Source organism: Anas acuta, chromosome 5 (genome assembly GCF_963932015.1).
Source record: "Anas acuta chromosome 5, bAnaAcu1.1, whole genome shotgun sequence".
Taxonomy (NCBI): Eukaryota; Metazoa; Chordata; class Aves; order Anseriformes; family Anatidae; genus Anas; species Anas acuta.
Window position 1 is genome coordinate 3,666,541 of NC_088983.1, and position 17,607 is coordinate 3,684,147.

Sequence of the window (17,607 nt, forward strand, 5' to 3'; positions counted from 1 at the left end):
AAACCTTCCCAAACCAGTTCTTGTATCCTCTGTTATTTTTAGAGCAGCTGCACCTTTTGGGCTCCAAAGTTTGCAAACAACCTGCCTTGGGAAAAAAAAAAAAACTTGTCTCACCAGATTTGTGCTTGAGCAGAAACAAGCCTAAAACCATAAATAAATAAATAAAGTCATATGTCAGAGACGTTTTAATGACATGAATTACAGGAGGAGATGCCCATAAGTGTGCTAAGATCAGTTCCCTCCTACCCTTTCCTTTCAACCGCCTAAGCTTGTCAATTAAAACAAAGGGAACCGAGCAAACAACTCCAAGGGATTACATTTTCCAAAGTAGCTCTTCACTAAAGAGCCAGACTCCAGCCGGTGAAAACAAGTCCAGCTGCCTGAATGGCGAAAGGAACATTTCTTACAGCCACACCGAGATTTTTAGGATTTCTCTGAATGCTCCAGAGCTGGCCTGTTCTACCAGTGTTTGCAGCTTTCTCTTGAAAAAAGAAATTTGTACCTCTCCTGAAATACAGGACCGGGCCCAGCCTGGAGTTTCCTTCAGCTTTATATGTAAGTGTCTCTCCTGAGGTCAGGATCACATCTAGAACTGCTCCTGAGAAAACAAGAGAATCAGGTTTAGGGCTGCTGTGCTATTCCATACAGCTTTGCTGTTTTTACAAATAAATATAAAAACACTGTGTGGCAATATTAAAAAGTATAGGAAGTATAAAAGTATACAAGTATAAAAATATATAAAGGCGGTCTTTGGTAATCAGATACACAGCAGCTGAAGCAGTAGGATTATCCACTTCTTTCTGGTTTTAAATTTGAAGGATTAATTTTATTGTTTTCTAAATCCACGAGAAGGTTGGCTGTCCCACGCAGGGAGAATGATTCCTGGTTTCACTTGCTTTGTTCACTCTGCCACTTTTGGAAGATGCCCAAGACTGAGCAAGCCTAGAAACTTCACACCTCGCTTTCCCTCCATACATTGTCTGTCTGCTCCATGAGAGTGTAAGGCCTCTGCAGCTAAATATTGTCCTTATGAGATGCTTGTGTAGTGCATCAAAACTAGGAGGCCTGGTCTTGGGGAAGTGCTTCAGGAATATAATTCATGAAATAAAGCTGAAGCCGTTTTAATGGTCGGTTATTAAAGTTCTCCTGATCTGTGTTATGAGCGCCTCTTTAAGCCAACTGTTGAAACATCATTTATACATTGACTGGTCTCACCCCTGAGAAGCAAGAAGGACCTCCAGAGGATGAGAAATGCATCCTTCCTGTTCCGAAATTGTAGCTGCTCCTAATAAAGACCGTGGCTCTCCTAACGAACACCAGAAGGCCATGTGGATATCTCAGATAAGCAGGTTCCTTGCAGATCTGTTGAGTCATGAATACTTTTGGAGCACACCACAAGAGCTGGCAGCTCCCTCAGCGTACAAACCACTTCAGTGTGTCCCCGGCACCGATACGCGGCTGTGTCTGACTTCGGCTGTGACTCTGATATTTCAGATGCTTTGCTCTTCCTCGCTGTCTAGCAACACTGCCAAATCTACCACGCCGCACAACCACATGGCACCTCTGAGGTGTTGACATCTGTCTTTGTCCTTTAATTGTATCTCGAGATCTGCTATCATCAGGAGCTTTAATGATTGCAAACACTAGCACGAGGCATAAATAAGCAGAGCAGGACAACTGCTGCAGGAACAGTTGTAAGAGAACACGCTGGGATTTAAGTGAGTTTGTTCCGAGTGTGTTCACATCTGCTCTATTTGATTCTCAGCAATAGCAAAGGAGTTCAGGGGTAAGCACTATCACCAGTGCTCAGAAGCGTCAGCACATCTCTGGATTTCATATTCCTTAATGTGAGCATCCTCCCCTGAAAACAGAGAGGAGGAATGCTCTTAGGGATTCCCATCTGACCCCAGGTGGGAAGCATGGACATGCCTTGTGGCTTCCACCTCCAGCAATGAAACTGTTGGGGCTTTGTACCTTTGTACCAGCTGCCTGGTGACTGAGCACGTGCTCACAGGCACTCAGCAGGCCAAGGATCACTCTTGGAAAGTACTCACCCAACAACCTTACACTGTGAACGTGTATGAGGATGAGCTTCCCCCAGGTACGTGATGAGCAAGAGATCAGTGCAGAGGGAAGGGCTGCTTCCCCACAACCTCTATACAAGGCTGCAGGTTGGATGGACTTTTTAGGTCAAGCTAGTTCCATCTGTCCTAGTTCCAACCAAGTGCCCTGTGTGCTTTTATAACCTACTATATTATATTATAACCTTTTATAACATATATAAACATGCACACAGATGCAGGGACACACACGTATCCATCGCACTTGGCTAAAACTTACCAAGTGCAGCAGGATCTGACCAAGGCCCTCAGTGGCTTCTCCTAGCACAAAACAATCCATGTCAGTGCAGCACCTTTGTCAGGGCAACCCAGTTGACTACAGATATCCTACAGGTTTGCTCCCTGTGAAAGGGGTAATGCCCTGTATACCAGAAGGAAGGAGCTAAAAGAACCCCCGATCCTTCCTGATGAACCTTTTAGCAGGCCATCACTACAGTGCAGAAAGGCTGTTTTATTATTGATAAAGTCAGCCAAGGAGTGAGGTGTTCTCTGGGTTTATTTTCAAGGTAGAGGCGTTCTTACTTACTGTTACCTGCTCTGGGGCAACAGAAGACACTTGTAAGTAGCACCAAAGCCCGCCATAGCCTTTTTGTAAGTAGCCATTACCCAAAAACACCTGAAAAGGAGCACAGCTTGTCTCAACAGCAGCGAAACGTAATTTAATTTTTGGTGTTTTCCTCCATAGGCAATTAGCTGTTTTCCCCTTCACTGCTTCCATCGCATACAGACACTGACTCAGCAGCCTAAAGCAGGCCTTTAGCTCCCTGGGAAGTTCAAAGGCTCGGTGCAGTGCTGCAACTGCTGGGATGCCTAGAGGAAGGCTGGCCTTATGATGAAGGAGTTGATTTGGACTTCAGAAGGTCTAGGTTCAGCTTTGTGTTCCTGTGACACTGGCTGAGCCACCAGGAACCTACTTTAGCCAAGTGGCTAAGCATATGCTTATCAGCAAAGAGTAATTAAAAAAAATGAGGAAAGGAGAACATTAGAATGAAAGGCACGTCAGAGCCTCCCTTCTGGAAGAACAAGAGTGCTTTGAACCATTCTCAGAAATAAAGCAAAACCAAACATCAGTTCTAAACAGGTCCTCACACTCCAGCTCAGTGAAGAGAAGGCTTTCAATCTATTTTGGTTGGACTCCAACCCTTGGGAGCATATTGGGAGAGCAACAAGACCCAGGGATGTTGCCTGATCTCTCATTTACAGCACATGAAATAAAAGTGGTGTTGCTGTCAGAGCATTCACTGCCCCATACATCTGGTGCACCATCGTGGAGGGACATCCTCACATCTCTACTGGAGTAGAAAGCCCTGGGCTGATTCTCCCTTGCATCGCTCTGGCTTGAGAAGAAGAGCAGAAGGGAAACGTTGCTGGGAGATGGAAGCAAAATCTTCCCTGTAAGAAAGAAGCAAAAGTGAATATGCCTGGAAACCAGGAATAAAACACATTGTACTCAGAGGTGGGTTTCCAGCATTTTCCAGAAATAGTCATCAGGGCTTTAGATTACTGGCTGGCAGCCACGCGGCCCCTGAACTGAAGGGAGGCCAATTTCTTGACCTGCCGGCCTCAATGCAAAGACAGTCTGTGCTCCCTGATACCTTATCCAAATGATGTGGGCAAACCAATGCTGTACGTGTGCACCGTGCGTGGCTAATCCCCCAGGCAAACCAGGCTTTCTGCTAAAGGCCATTTGCAGGACCTACTGATGGTATTTTGAAAATCCCAGTGACCAAACAGAGTATGGAGAAATAAAACTGAAGAACGGGGTCATAAAAAAAAAATGGGAGAAGAGAGACTTTGAGGAGAATTACCTGAATTTGTTTGAAGAAAGAAGAGAAACTGCAGGAAGGCAGCACATCTGAGGACATCCCATGCCTCACTTTTTCTTGTACGATGGGACCTTGGGCACAAGGGGCTGCTCATCCATGCGGAGGTTCATCCACTTGGGCAGAAGGGTTTGCAGCGCCAGACCCCTGAGGATAAGCAGGAAGACAGAAGAGGAGAGAAAAGCGATATGGGAGAGAAGTGAAAACCAAGAAGGCAAATTCAGTCTGGGCAGAGGGCCAAGGCAAGGCCAAGTGCAATTCTAGAAAATGGGGCCGAAGCCAAAGGCACCAAGGTGTCACAACAGGCAGCGCGGCTCTGCAAAGGCGACCCAGAATGGCACAGCTGGCAGGTGCACAGCATCACCCAGCCATGAAGAGATATGGGCTGAAAACTTGGTGTTTGAGCAGAGGGCTCAAGACGAAGGGTGTAAAACGGTGATTTCTGTGTCACAGCCACAGGTAACACTGCTGTGTCTCAGCACCAGCCCCCTGGGCAGGCTGGTGGTACACTTTGAGGCACAGAAAAACAGTATTGAGCTAAAAATGTTTTGGCTGCCAAAAACACTCATCTACCCCTTCTCCAGTGGCCCTCAGCAAATCATTTCACCTTCCATCTCTCTTTCTCCACGCAGCAGTTAGGTGCAGAGGCAAGGCAGGGCAGGAAATCCTGCTGCCTGTCCACTTCACACCAGGCTAAGCATGCGAAGGACAGAGGTAGGGCTGCGCAGGTTTGGGACTTGACTGCAAGGAGAAAATGGAGTGGATTAAGACACACAATTGGAGAGCGGAGCATAAAACGAGAAGGCAAAGAGGACTGAGAGCCACTATTGACTTGGGTCAGGGATAGTGTACCCAAACCTCTACCCAAAACACTTTTTCAGAGGCTCCCCTGGAAGCCACCAAGAGCCTAAGACGAGACCACAGAGGAGGAACCATAAAAGGGATGGCACAACTAAATCACCTCCACTGTCTGCTTACTCAAAGCAGGTGTGTGAGTGTATTTACAGTGCTGAGAATGGCTACACCTGGAGGCAACACCACAGTCACCAGAAAATTGGAGACCTAACTGGTCTGTCTGTGCCTGCAGGAGCACAGCTCTGCTCTTTCAGAGATAGCTCCCAACCCCCTCTCAACCTTTTTCAGGATATGGAGAATTTACCATACCTAGCACCATCCCTTTCCACGCAGGATCACCTTCCCCTGCTGGTCAAAAACTCCTTTCACCCAAAACAGCAAAACTCCAAGTCCAGTCTGCAAACAAAACAAAACAAAACAAAACAAAACATCCCACCACAGGCATTGGACAAAACTATGAAAGCATTTTTTAACAAAAATAAATAAATAAAAGCAGGGCTTTGGTTTCTGTTCTGTTGCTGGACGCATGTACTTGCTGCGTTTGTTCATTTCTGACTCTTCCCAGCTACAGAAGTCCCAAAGGACTTTGTCTCCACAGGGTGAGCAGCTCCGTGTCTCCCATGGCAGAGGGCACACATGGTGATCTGGCTCGCGTTACTGAGCAGGATCAGATGATAGGTGAAGATCCGTGATGCTGAGCAGCAGGTGCAGCTGGTCAGCAGCTCACAGGTCAAAGCCTTTTCCTTCTGTCTGAAAATCCTCCTGCACCTTTCTTTTCTGAATTTTCCTTCTCCAAAGACTTTTGTTGCTGTCAAGCTTTATACATTTACACATCACTGCATGGATTTTAGCACAGGGCATCGGCACTGTATGTTTCAGCTCGCATACACTTGTTATAACCAAATGTTTTGTAAAATTGTTCGTTTTTACTGTGCCATGAGAGATGAGTAACACAGCAAAAACTCTGCCTTCAAAGCCCTGGGTCTTAGGAAATGTAGGTTGTCACCGTTTGCTGCCTTTGTATGCTGTTAGATTTTCTCCAAGTAATTTTATGCTGCTCAGCCACCTAATGACCTAAGTGGTCCCAGGAAAGGGGAATTGGCTTCCTCTTTGAAAAGCCTGCTGTTTATCTGCAATTTAGCTTACCTGACTTGTTTAAAGTGTTATCAGAATGCATCCACCTACTTTCTTTTATTCATTTTCACTTGATATCCAAGATTTGCTTGAATTGAGAATGTCTAAAGCCTCAGGCATGATCCTGGGTGTTCTCAAGTCTTAAATGCCACTGCTTAAAGAGTTAAAGATCTAGATGGCTGCACTAAGAGGATGATAAACTAATCACTCAGTCACTGCTGGTGAGCCTGGTGTCATTTACTGAAACATGGAATGCATTTAACAATGTAAGAGAAACTCCATGCAGTGCAAAAGCCAAAGATGATTGTTAGATTGTCAAGGTTTACTTTGGAGAAAGTCCTCAGTCTAATTACCTACGTTTAAGCAACAGAAGTATTTTTCCACTCATTGAAGAAGTTAACATTTTCTTTTCAAGCCAATGTGATTTTTCTAACGTGACTGAGGACCAAAGATTCTGTTCAGAGGACTACAGAAAGTTAAGACAGGGACTGGGTTTCTCACAGTAAAAAAATAAACTCTTCTAGGGGATAAGTAAGAAATGTGTCCTATCTTCATAATCTCAGATATCATAATTACAGTGCTATGACTAAACATTTACCTATTGATCTCTATCTTCTAGTTCTGCAAAACAGCTTGAAAGGAAAGGACAGCTCTCAGCACTCAGCAGAAATAGTTTTCTTTTTATTTAAAGGCCAGGCTCTGTTTTGGTGTTAGAAGAAGGAAATGCTTCAAATCATTTTCCTTGCAGTCTCTGAACCATGAAGGAAAAGAAAGGCCAGGTCCAACTATTTGGTTTTGCATTTCGGAGTTTGGAAAACATTGTTGTGTTTTTTTTGTTGTTGTTGTTTTTCTCTAGCCTTAAAATGGGGTCTCAGTTAAAGATCAAGATATCAAATATGAATAAAACATCAAAGGAGTTTTGGGGGCTCACCCACTAAGCAGCCAAGCTGCAAATAATATCGATTTTTTATCTTTTGTTCTATTAAACTTAATTCAGAAACACCATTGTGCTAAGCAGCTGGTACAGGACCTTTCCCACCATACCAAATCCCAGAGCTACTGTCAGTGGATTCCACCAAAAGTCTTTCATTGATGAGGAAGTAAGGCCTGGGGTGACAGAAGGTGTTCCTCCAGAGTAAAATGAAGGTGTCACCATGGCACATCTTGGCAGATCAGTGTCAGTTTGGCCTGGCAATATTAGGCAATGCAGGCACATGGGTTTTGCACGTACTAACAGCTTAACCATTCTCCAGAGACCCTGGCTGGGTACTCTGATGTGGCTGTAGCACATCCTTGCAGACCTGTGTCAATTTGACCTAGCAAACACAAGTAATAAGAGAAAATGAAGCAATATCAGCTTAGCAGTGCTAATTGCTGCCCAGTTCTCCAGAGACTCGAGATGGGCGCTGTGCTTGCTAGCTTGAGCAAAACTTTTCCCGTGGCTCTGGTACTGCAACCCAGATGCCTTCCTCCAAAGAGGCAGAAGCACATACATTATAATCAAATCTACCTTCATGACGTGCCTGACAAGGTGGCACAGGATCACTTTCCCCGCTGGGTTATGGCTGATGGCTCAGGTGTGTCTGCTGATGTTGGGGGCAGTCTCTGCAGAAGCAAGGAAAGCTTCAGCCTGGCCCACGGGATCAAAACTCAGGTGGAAATTCAGCAGATCAAATGCAGAAATGTACAGCATCCACTCATCCTGAAATAAACATCAAAAATAGATCAAAATGCTCTTGAAAGGTGGCTATTTCCCTGCATGCCTAAAAAGGGAAACCAAATGAATACTCAGGTGTTGCTGTCTACACCGTAGAGATCTAAAGGCAAAAAAAAAAAGATGAATGCTATTCAAGGGAACCTGCTGTTCCTGTTGCATAAACCTTTCTCTCTACAAAGAGACAACGTTCATGCTAGGAGCTGTCTCGCTAGCTTCACTGCACTTCATGAGAGAAGGAGAACAAACACTTTAAGATCAACAGGACCAAGAAATGGTTCTACTGACAAGAACTGGGACGCTTTGAAATGTGCTCACAGCTCCAGAGACCGTAATCGACACTTCAAACTATTTCTACCTTGCCTCTATATGCACGCGTTTTAGGAGTTGAAAAACTGCCGCTCTAGTACTTCTCAGCAGCTAATAAAAATCCTTGTTAGCAACATCTGGATACAAGATAAGGGAACCTTGCAAAGAAACATGAGGTATTCCGCAAGTTTCTGCGCTGGGTTCATCATCAGTCCTCTGAGGACTTTGCTCCAATGTCCACTGAGGTGTCGGGGTGTTTTTCCATTGACTTCACCGGGCTCTGAACCAAGACCTAAAGCCTCCCTGCTGTGTTTTGGACATTTATTTGTGTTTGATCTGTAATAAGATCTTTCATTTTTCTTATTTCTGTAAAAACAAATAAAGCCCCAGTGCAGGAAAGCAACTAAACACATGCTTATCTTTAAGCGTGTCCCTAAACCTAGTCACTTAAAGTCCTTAAATCCTACGGATCCCTGAGAAAGGAAAGCACATGCTTAAAATTAAACACGTGCTTAGGGGCTTTGCTAATTAATGATAGCCCCATGTCTTACAGGGCCCTAAGCACATTTTAAAGCATCTGGGGTTTTAGGGCCCATATGGGAAAAGTCGCATGGAAACCATCTCAGAAGTACAACTTTTAGTATTTTATCTGATGCTGGAAGCCTGTCGTTATGAAAGGTGACTGCTATTAGACCGATTCTGCTACGGTACCGTTTACAACCGGTTAAGAGAAGTGCTGTTGCTGGGATATTTGTCAAAACAAGGCTATCTAAAACCAGAACCTTCTCTTGGCTATTACTACAATACAGCTCCACCACGATGGCCAAACTCATCAGAGCAAAACTGCTTTTTGGAATGTGTTTACTGGCATCTCACGAGCAAATGCGTCCCACCTCAGGCACAATGTTGTCCCTGGCCTCCTTCACTTTGCTAGAGGAAGCGCTCGGGCATCCTCTCGAGTCTGGTTTTTGGCAGATAAGCGAGCCTTTGCCATTGGATCAGACAGCGAAAGGAAGACCGGTCCCAGTAATCTGCAAGGAGCAAAAAGCATTTTTTTCTTCACCACACCTTGTTTATTTTGGACCTCTGCTAAAGAATTTTAGAACTCTCAGCTATCTTGATCACAGATAGGGCCTCAAATTTAACAGCTTTGACAGGTCAAATCAGTGTCGTCTCTGGTGAGAGAACATCTGGGAAGTTTCTTTACAAAACAGTCCTTTCAATACAGTTTTTCTTCAGAACTACTTGCTCTTTCTACTGATTACTTCACATTCACATAGGTACCACACACCAATACAAAACGACACAAAACCTTTTGTAGCAACACAAAACCTTTTGCCTTTACAGCATCATCTGTGCAAGGACCAAGACCTGCCCTTCTGTCACCTCTACACTCCATCTCCTTACCTTTAAACATATCTTCTTGAACTTCTTTTTCAAGACCCATCAGTGCACTTCCCTTTAAGATGCTCTTGGCCCTCCATCTCTTTCTATAAAATTTTATGCTGTCCCACGTTTATAGATTCATTGTTCCGCGAGCTGAACAATGAGGCCATGTTTCCATGTCTATTAACGAGGAATCTGGATCAGATGTTTGCACACACAATTCAAGTTAGCCAAAGCATGCAGTCTGGTGCTCCTGCTGGCTTTACTATTTATACAGACTGGGGAAAGAAAGACAGGTGATATCTGAGCCCAGCATAAAGCCTTCAGAATAATTTTTTTCAAGAAAAGTGATTGTTTGAATGCTTCACATCATGTGGCTGCAGTGTCTTTGATGTGAGACTAGATTTACCACAGCCTCACACTTACCTTTGAGTAAAAGGCTGAGTCGATGCATCACTCATCCCATGCACCACGAACAAAAGGATGCTGCAGGCTTCACCTAGAAGCATTAGCAGGATAGGACACCTCAATCCAGCACCTAAAAAAAAAAAAAATAGTTTCAGTCCAGCCCATAATACTTTAGAGGACAAAAAAGAGTATAAGCTCAGGAAACTTTTTATGGATCCTTCTGCAGCCCTGTTTTTACGTTAGCAGTGGTAGGCTCCTAACTCCTTGCTTCTTCAGTGTCAGACACAGCTTACAAGGACTCTACAGAGAGATGAAACTTTCCTAAAAGAGTGATGATCCAGTTTTAAACTGCTTTTTGAGGACCACCTACATCACTTGTTGGAGAGCAAGGATTGGTACCGCTGCAGGCAAGTGGATTTCAGACAGTTTGTGTGATGGACATAAAACACGGGTCAAAATGCCCTCACTGTGGTATTGTCCCTGATGCTTTTCCACAGACCACCTTCCACACAACCTGTGGAAATGAAACACTGTCTTTTTTTCTGGTAGCAGACACACAGAAGATTTTTCCCAAGGAAACTTGGGGAAAAAATGTTGTTCGGTGTACTTCCTGATCCCAAAGAACGGACGGCTGAGCTCTGAACAGACCTCAGCAAATTCACTTCTTTCACCACCAGATTCCTGTTCCCTCCGCTAACTCTAACCTCTCTGTTTCCCTTCCTTTCTGCACAAGATTGATTCACAGAATTTGATTTAAAGGATGTTTATTTCCATAACAAAAATGATCAGGGGTCTAGAAAACATGACCTATGAGGAAAGATTGAAAGAATTGGGTTTGTTTAGTCTAGAGAAGAAAAGACTGAGGGGGAGACATGATAACAGCCTTCAACTATGTAAAAGGTTGTTGCAGATAGGAAGGTAATAAATTGTTCTTCGTGTCCACTGGGTATAAGACAAGAAATAATGGGTTTAAATTGCAGCAAGGAGGATTTAGGTCAAACATTAGACACGTTTCCTAAGAGGAAGGACAGGTGAGCACTGGAGTAAATTAGTCGGGGAGCTGCAGAGGCTGTCACTGTTGAGGCAGATTTGCCAGGAATGGCTCAGACCTGGCAAATCTTGCCTTGGGGTAGGGGGATAGATGATCTCCCGAGGTCCCCTCTGGCACATTTCCTACTAGCGTGTATTTGTAAGAGCCAATGTCCTCACAAGTACCTTTGTTCCGTGGTAGGGAAAGAAAAAACCTTTCTTGAACACTCCCAGAGATTTTTGCTGCTGGTTTTATCTGCAGCAGCAGTGCACTTGAAGACGTCCACAGTTGTTTCTATCTAGACAATTAAAGGATGATTTTTACAGACCTGTCCCCTGCACGTGTTTTCTCTTACGGTTCATGCTATAAAATGCCATTTCTGCACCCCATTCAAGAGCTTTTCTCCAGATAAGAGGTGCGGGGCTCCCAGACAAATGGATCCTGGCCTGTCTGGGAGCGATGCCTGCAGATGCAGGCAGCATGAACAGCGTCTGGCTGGGGGGCTTCGTCCTCCTCACCTCCTGCTGGGTGACTCCGTCCCACAGCGCGCACAGGGTTTGCATTTTGAAGCCCAGCTCTGTCAGCACCAGTTGTGCCAGCCCAGCCAGTTCACTCCCAGTGCAAAGGGCAATGGAATTGCTTTCAAAATGCATCACAACTTCCTGCCACTGCAGGCAGTCCTTCACCATAAAAGCCATTTGCTGCCTCTTCAGCCCAAGCTGTATTCAATATACACGAACAAGGGGATGCTCCTCTGCATACTCAAGTATTCAGGGACATCGTCTTCTTAGATATACAGCTAGAGGAATAAAATCCAGTCTGATTAGTGAAGAAAATACGAATATAATCATTCAATGGTGAAAGAAATTTCCAATTTTCAGCCTCAAGCAAATCAAGATTGTTTCACAAGCTCATGGAACATGAAAAGGTTAACAAATATGTTACAAAGAGAGACTCTCATTTGTTTTCAGATCTTTCTTTCCATCTTCCTTCCATTTACATTCTCCCAGAAACAGGGGCTGAGGCTCGGCACAGCAAGGGAAGCATTTTCTTTTGGTGTTAAACTTTATGGAAGCAAAGTAGTTCAGGATCCATTCAGGACTTTTTTTGTGTCATCTGGAGAGCAAGATTTGCCAACCTGAGGCATCTTTTCTGCCATTTACAGCCTGAGAAAGCTGTTGTCATTTTGTTTTCTTGCACTGCTGCAATTTCTTTTCAAATGGCATTAAAATTAACTTACCTGTGGAAGTCTGGGTTGATTTCCTAATTCAGGAAAACCACAACCATCACGCTTCAGCCCGATTAAAACATTTCAAACAACCATCCCATTCACCAGAAAACACTTCTGGTGTGATCAAGTCCAAGTGTTAACCTGGGTCAAGTTTGGTGACAGCATTCCCTCTACAAAAAGGAAAAAAAATCAGTAAAATGCGAGAATATTTGGGTAAATCTTGTTTAAATGTTTTGATTTTTCATCTGAATAAAGGTAACGTAACTGCACTTTTCATCAAGGCATGGACACACATATGCAACCCAACCAAAATAAGTGAAACATTCCTGGCCAATGAAACATCCAGTATGGTACCAAAGGATTTTGCTTTTTTTTTTTAAGAAGACTTCTTCTATCCTTACTTCACGCTATTCAGCATGTACAGACTTAATGGCACACAACACCTCACCAGAGTTCCTCCTTCGGGTTTCCAGTTCAGGTTCCTATAAAAAAGCAGTGATTCCTTCAGGTCTTGCTAGACCAGGTTAGTCTGATAACAGGGTTTGTCTCCCTCTGCTGGTGTTGTTTTAGCTTTTAGAGTTATGAATGGCTGGAAAATACTAATAATATTTTCAGAAATATCTGAGAAATCCAGGAGATACTCCTCACCCTCACTCAGTTCGCTAATTCCTAACTGTTATTACTGAGACCAAGTAATGCCTGAAGGTGCAATTAAATCAAATCACAATGATGCATCAATGTTGATTAGGAATTGGTATTTCTCTCCACACACTGGTTTAAGATTCTTTGTTTGCCATTGCTCAACCTCCTCTTTGAATCAGAGGCTAAGGAGTTTATACCCTGGGGTACAACCTCTCCATCCTCACCACCCAAGTCAGATGACAACCAAACAGCCACACCACGATGTGCATGGGTCTGCTTAAACCAGAGAGCCAGACTGAGGGCCTTAACTCAAGTTCATCTTCACATTTTCCCACTCTGTGAGAGGGACAGCTGAACTCCAAGCTCGGTTCATGCATGAGTGGACAATGCTCTGCTCGTGGGAGCTGCCATCCCAGCTAGGCAGCACAAATAGCTAATAAAGAGCAGAGAGGAAATGCTGATCAGTTTAAGACAGGATATTCCTGGTCCTGAAGTTGGACAGCTACTGTAGGTGATCCTGTAGGGGAACTAGGTCTCAAAGCCATGAAGCAAATGCATTTCTGTTCAGGATTTGTTCCTTTTGCATTGGACTGGTAACACTGTCAGCATTAAACAAAACTATTTCCCTCCACTGCTGGAAAAGTGTGAGAACTGCAGGGATGGCTACCTACCATTTTGCCACCTAAAGCTCTGAAAGGCAAATCTCATGCCATATTCCTGAGCTATTAATTGCAACCCCTAGGTCCATACCCATTGATTACCTGTTGTCTTCTGGATGTATTTGGCTGCTGAAGGATCTATCCCAGCGTGTCTCCTCCCAAGGCACAATCACATGGAGCAATCTGGCAGCACATCTAGGAGCCAGGGGAAGCTGACACATGATGCCGTGGATATATCACACGGCAGGATTCATCTTACCTAACTCTATCCATCTGAAAGACAAGCATCAGGTCTAAGTTAGCCATATTAGCTCCCTGAACAGTCAACAGTGACACGCATTGCCAGAGGGCAACTTCTTCCATGACTTCAAGCCACCTGCCTTTGGCGAGATAAACCCAACCCCAAGACAACGTTATCACCTACATTTTTCACTCCAGAATAGAAGATCCTTGTCAGCCTTCCTGCCTGGCAAACAGCAGGCCCGTTCTGTTCTGTACTCATCATTCACCTGACGGACACATGAGGCTTTGCAGAAGGCAATGGGAATGCCCTGAATTACTGCAGTGGAAAAATCAGTCATAAGAACAACTACCAGTGGTTCCCTGGATTGACCCCACAAAACTTTTGCATCCATTTGTGTATGCAAAAGATATTTTAGGGAAAACTAGTCTGGGCATAGCTTTGGTGGATCAAATCTATTGCTTTCAGTACGAAAACAGGAGCTGCTGCAGCTAAATCTCCCGTCTAAAAAATGAAACATTACAGTTGCATGTTAAAAAAAATGATTACCAGAATGTTTATTTCCTGGACATAGGAATTGGGTGTGCATGTAGAGTATTGGTGCTTAAAGAACTTCCCCCTGTTACTTGTTCCAGCAGTGATTCTAACGATGATTACCATTTAAGTCACGTGCCAGATCCTCACGCAGGCTGCATTTACTTGTACATTTAAATGCATCCACGCACATAAAAGCGGCCATCAGAGTGCCATTACATCAAGAATATAGCATTACATCAAGATTTATTTAACTGAATCCCCCATAATTAGGTCATAACGTATGATTAAGCAGTTGTTAACTGTGTCGTAAGGAAATCTACAAAGGGAATGAAATATTTAAAACAGTAATAACATACCTAGCCCGCCTTGCTATTTACGCACAGTTACACACATAAAAACAAAGGAGCAGCTCTTAATTACAAGGACAATTTATTTCGCTGACCTTCTTATTGGGACACAGGCCAACCCCACTGGGTTGATTTGGTTGATTTTGCAGCACAAATATTCCGGCCCCATTGTTGGAGCCTCTGCAGTCGTCTGCCCGGGGAAAGCAGAGCGCTTGGCGCTAATTTACAGCCGTCACAACTGGTCAAGGACAGCGGGGAAGTACACAAATTACAGTTAAAAATAGAGATGGCTTTCTGAAATCTCGTCCTGAAAGGTGAGGGGCCAGGAACACGTCCGTCTCATTCCGCGCTGCCTCTAAGTCCATTTTCGTCTTTTTACTTTTCCCCTTGGATCCTGAGCTCCGCTTCAGTTTTGAACTTACATAGGAAGGCAGGAGGTTAAACCAAACTGCTAACTGTGTCTCTTCAAAACTGACATTTAATACAGGGTATAAATCACTGTGGGAGCCTGTTATTCCTTCAGGAATGCAATTACATAGGGTCAAATAAAACATGAAAGAACCCAACAAGTTTTAAAATGTAGTATGTTCTCAAAAGCAGGCAAGAAGGAATGCAAAGCAGTCCAAATATGCTAACATCCACATGTTGTCCTGTATGAGGGGGATTAGAAGGAAAGGTTTCTGTTCTTTAATGATTATGTTGTTAAGCATAGGTATGTATGCAGGTTCAGGGCTCTCGCTGAATACCAGTCCATTCAGGAGCTTTGGGCAGATTACTGTATTTATTTAAAGCAGGTGTCTTTTATGTATCTCATTATTTTAATTGCCACTGTAGCCCTATTTAAGATACCACTGCCATTTAGCACACAAATGGGATATGCAAAATGGACATTCACCTTTTCCTCTAAGGCTCTGGGCGCAGACCCTACCTGCCTTTCATGTGTGCCTTAGCACTGGCGTTGTCGGGAGAGAGACCATAGTATTGCAAAATTATCTCTTTGATAAGCAAATGCCTGCCTCGGTCTGATTTAGGCCACTTCAATCTCTTTCAGTCTCCTTGGCTCGCCTTTGAAACAACGATGGAGAATAAGAGGCAAATACATAAATAAAACGTGGTGCAGCCTGTTAAAATCTGCACAAAAGACAGATTAAGCAGGTTCAGCACCTCCTATAAAATCACTCCCTGTCACCATTCAAGTTTCACTCCTAGTTCTCCGAGCACAGAACGAACCTCCTGCTTTTATATTTCAGTTACGTGGTTAAATAGCCTAGAAAGAAATGTTGTGTGGCTAGAAAGTCCAGCAAATTTTAGGGTCAACTTTTGCCACCGTCAATTTCACCAGGCAGTATTTTACACCTCGAATAGTTAAAGTAAGCAAACTTTGAAGTTCCTTAATTGAAAACCTGGGATTTATTGAAGGCAACAATTTTATCTGAAAGTCAATTTTTTTCTGCCCAATGGGATTTTTTTTTGAATTCCAAATGAAAGATTTTATAGAAAAATAAGATTTTGAACATCTTAATTTGAGAATTGTTGGAAATGTTCCCTCTTCTCATTTAAAAAAGGTGACTCCTCCCTAAGAAGGAGTCATTTTTGAAATGCATGTATATATGAGAAAAACTATTTCCCTTTTAAAAAGTCTTAAACTTTTAACTTGCTTTAACCTTGAGTTTAGATTTTGATTTTCACTTTTGAAAATAAAACTTTCACTTGTTGACCCTCTCCCTTTCTAAGCAAGTAACACAAATAATACTTTGACTCTTTTTTTTCTAAACCAAAAATATGTACATAAAAACAAGTACATGAAATAAATCACTACTCTTTTTCTTTTATAAGCAAGCAGAAAGAGTGAAAATAAAAACAAAAATTGGGTAAAAAATAGGGATTTCCTCCAGATCTTTTTTTTTTTTTTTTCCTAAAGCAAATTTCCTTATGGAAATATTTCAAGTGGGGAATTTTTCCTATAAAGAACCCATAGCTCCAGCTAGCTGGAGTCATTGATTTTACATACATTAAGACTGCCAGAATAAAATCTTAGATTTCTTTCATTTGTTTTATAGCAGCCCACTGCATTACTGTTACGTGGGTCACCGGTCCTGCCAACACTTCCATATATTCTCTGAACAGTGCCTGTGAATAAGGTTTAGCAGAACAAAGGCTTTGTTAAAGGCACAGATAGCTCTGCTGCCTATTACAAAGATTATTAAATACTTCCTATTGTAAGAATATGGCTTTAGTTGCTTAAAACATTGCCCTACTCCAGGCATGTGAGTGAAATAACTCACGCTAATCGTGTGCCTTAGGGTTGGTTTGTGTGGGGGAAAGAGTTTTTTCATTATTATTTTTTAATATCAGCCAGAGTGACTCACCTGTTGCAGAGAAGGAGGTCTGGGAAACAAACACTGCTCAAGGGTTTTCTCAAATAATCTCTGAGCCCTTCAGTTTACAAAGTTGTAGTGTCTTGATTCTTTGCAACAAGGCGTAAAAATTGCTAGCTAAAATTTCTCGTCAGATAAAGAACAGACCTTTCACTTATCTCGTGATAATGTCCCCAGATACAACCGAATTTTAAGTGTTTGTAAGACTGCAGCTTGCACTTCCAAACGAATTGAATGGTGTGACTGTACGGAGCTGGGGATCTGCAGCACCACTTCCCAGGCAGGGGAAAGATTTGCAGAGAGCAACTCTAGAGGAAAAAGAATGAACTAGAATAGCAGATAGTAAATACGAATTTCAATTATAATCTGACATTGTCCTTCACATTTAGAGGATTCCCCATTCCTAGTACTGCTGCTCAGAAAAATGCTTACAGTGAATATGTCCACACCCTCACAGAAAGCACCCCCAAAAGCTGAGGACACACTGTTTTTGCCAGTTCAGGGCTGTTGCTGTCAGAGGTGTAGAGTTTGTGTGATGCTGATGACTGGAGCACCATGTCAGACTCCAGTCCTGGTGCCTGTGGCACTCTGAGAGTCTCCCACTCTGCTTCCACGTGAAATGAGCCTGGGAGACACTAATAACCTGGCAAAAGTTTCACCATTTATCATCCTCTCCAGAAAGTCACCACTCCTCCACCTGCGAAAGGTTATCTCCTTCAGGTCTAGTTTCTTCAGCTTTCCTCTGATGAAAAAAAAAAAAAAAAAACAAACCTAAACCAACATACAAAGTTAC

The 17,607-nt window shown here is 43.3% G+C and overlaps 1 long non-coding RNA gene across 2 annotated transcripts in view; it reads right to left on the minus strand.

Annotated features, from left to right (window-relative positions):
- Positions 1-913: 913 nt before the first annotated feature.
- LOC137856696 (uncharacterized) overlaps positions 914-17,607 on the minus strand; it is a 29,641-nt gene continuing 12,947 nt past the window's right edge. The window contains exons 8-16 of one of the 2 annotated variants that reach the window (XR_011096701.1): positions 13,414-17,556; positions 9,768-12,178; positions 9,363-9,619; positions 8,849-8,986; positions 7,443-7,634; positions 5,108-5,194; positions 4,551-4,684; positions 3,929-4,090; positions 914-1,861 (exon numbers count right to left, since the gene is read on the minus strand). This is a non-coding gene — a long non-coding RNA (uncharacterized lncRNA). Of the gene's footprint in view, positions 1,862-3,160; positions 3,513-3,928; positions 4,091-4,550; positions 4,685-5,107; positions 5,195-7,442; positions 7,635-8,848; positions 8,987-9,362; positions 9,620-9,767; positions 12,179-13,413; positions 17,557-17,607 lie in introns of those variants that run through there. The other variant, XR_011096700.1, reaches the window with a different exon arrangement.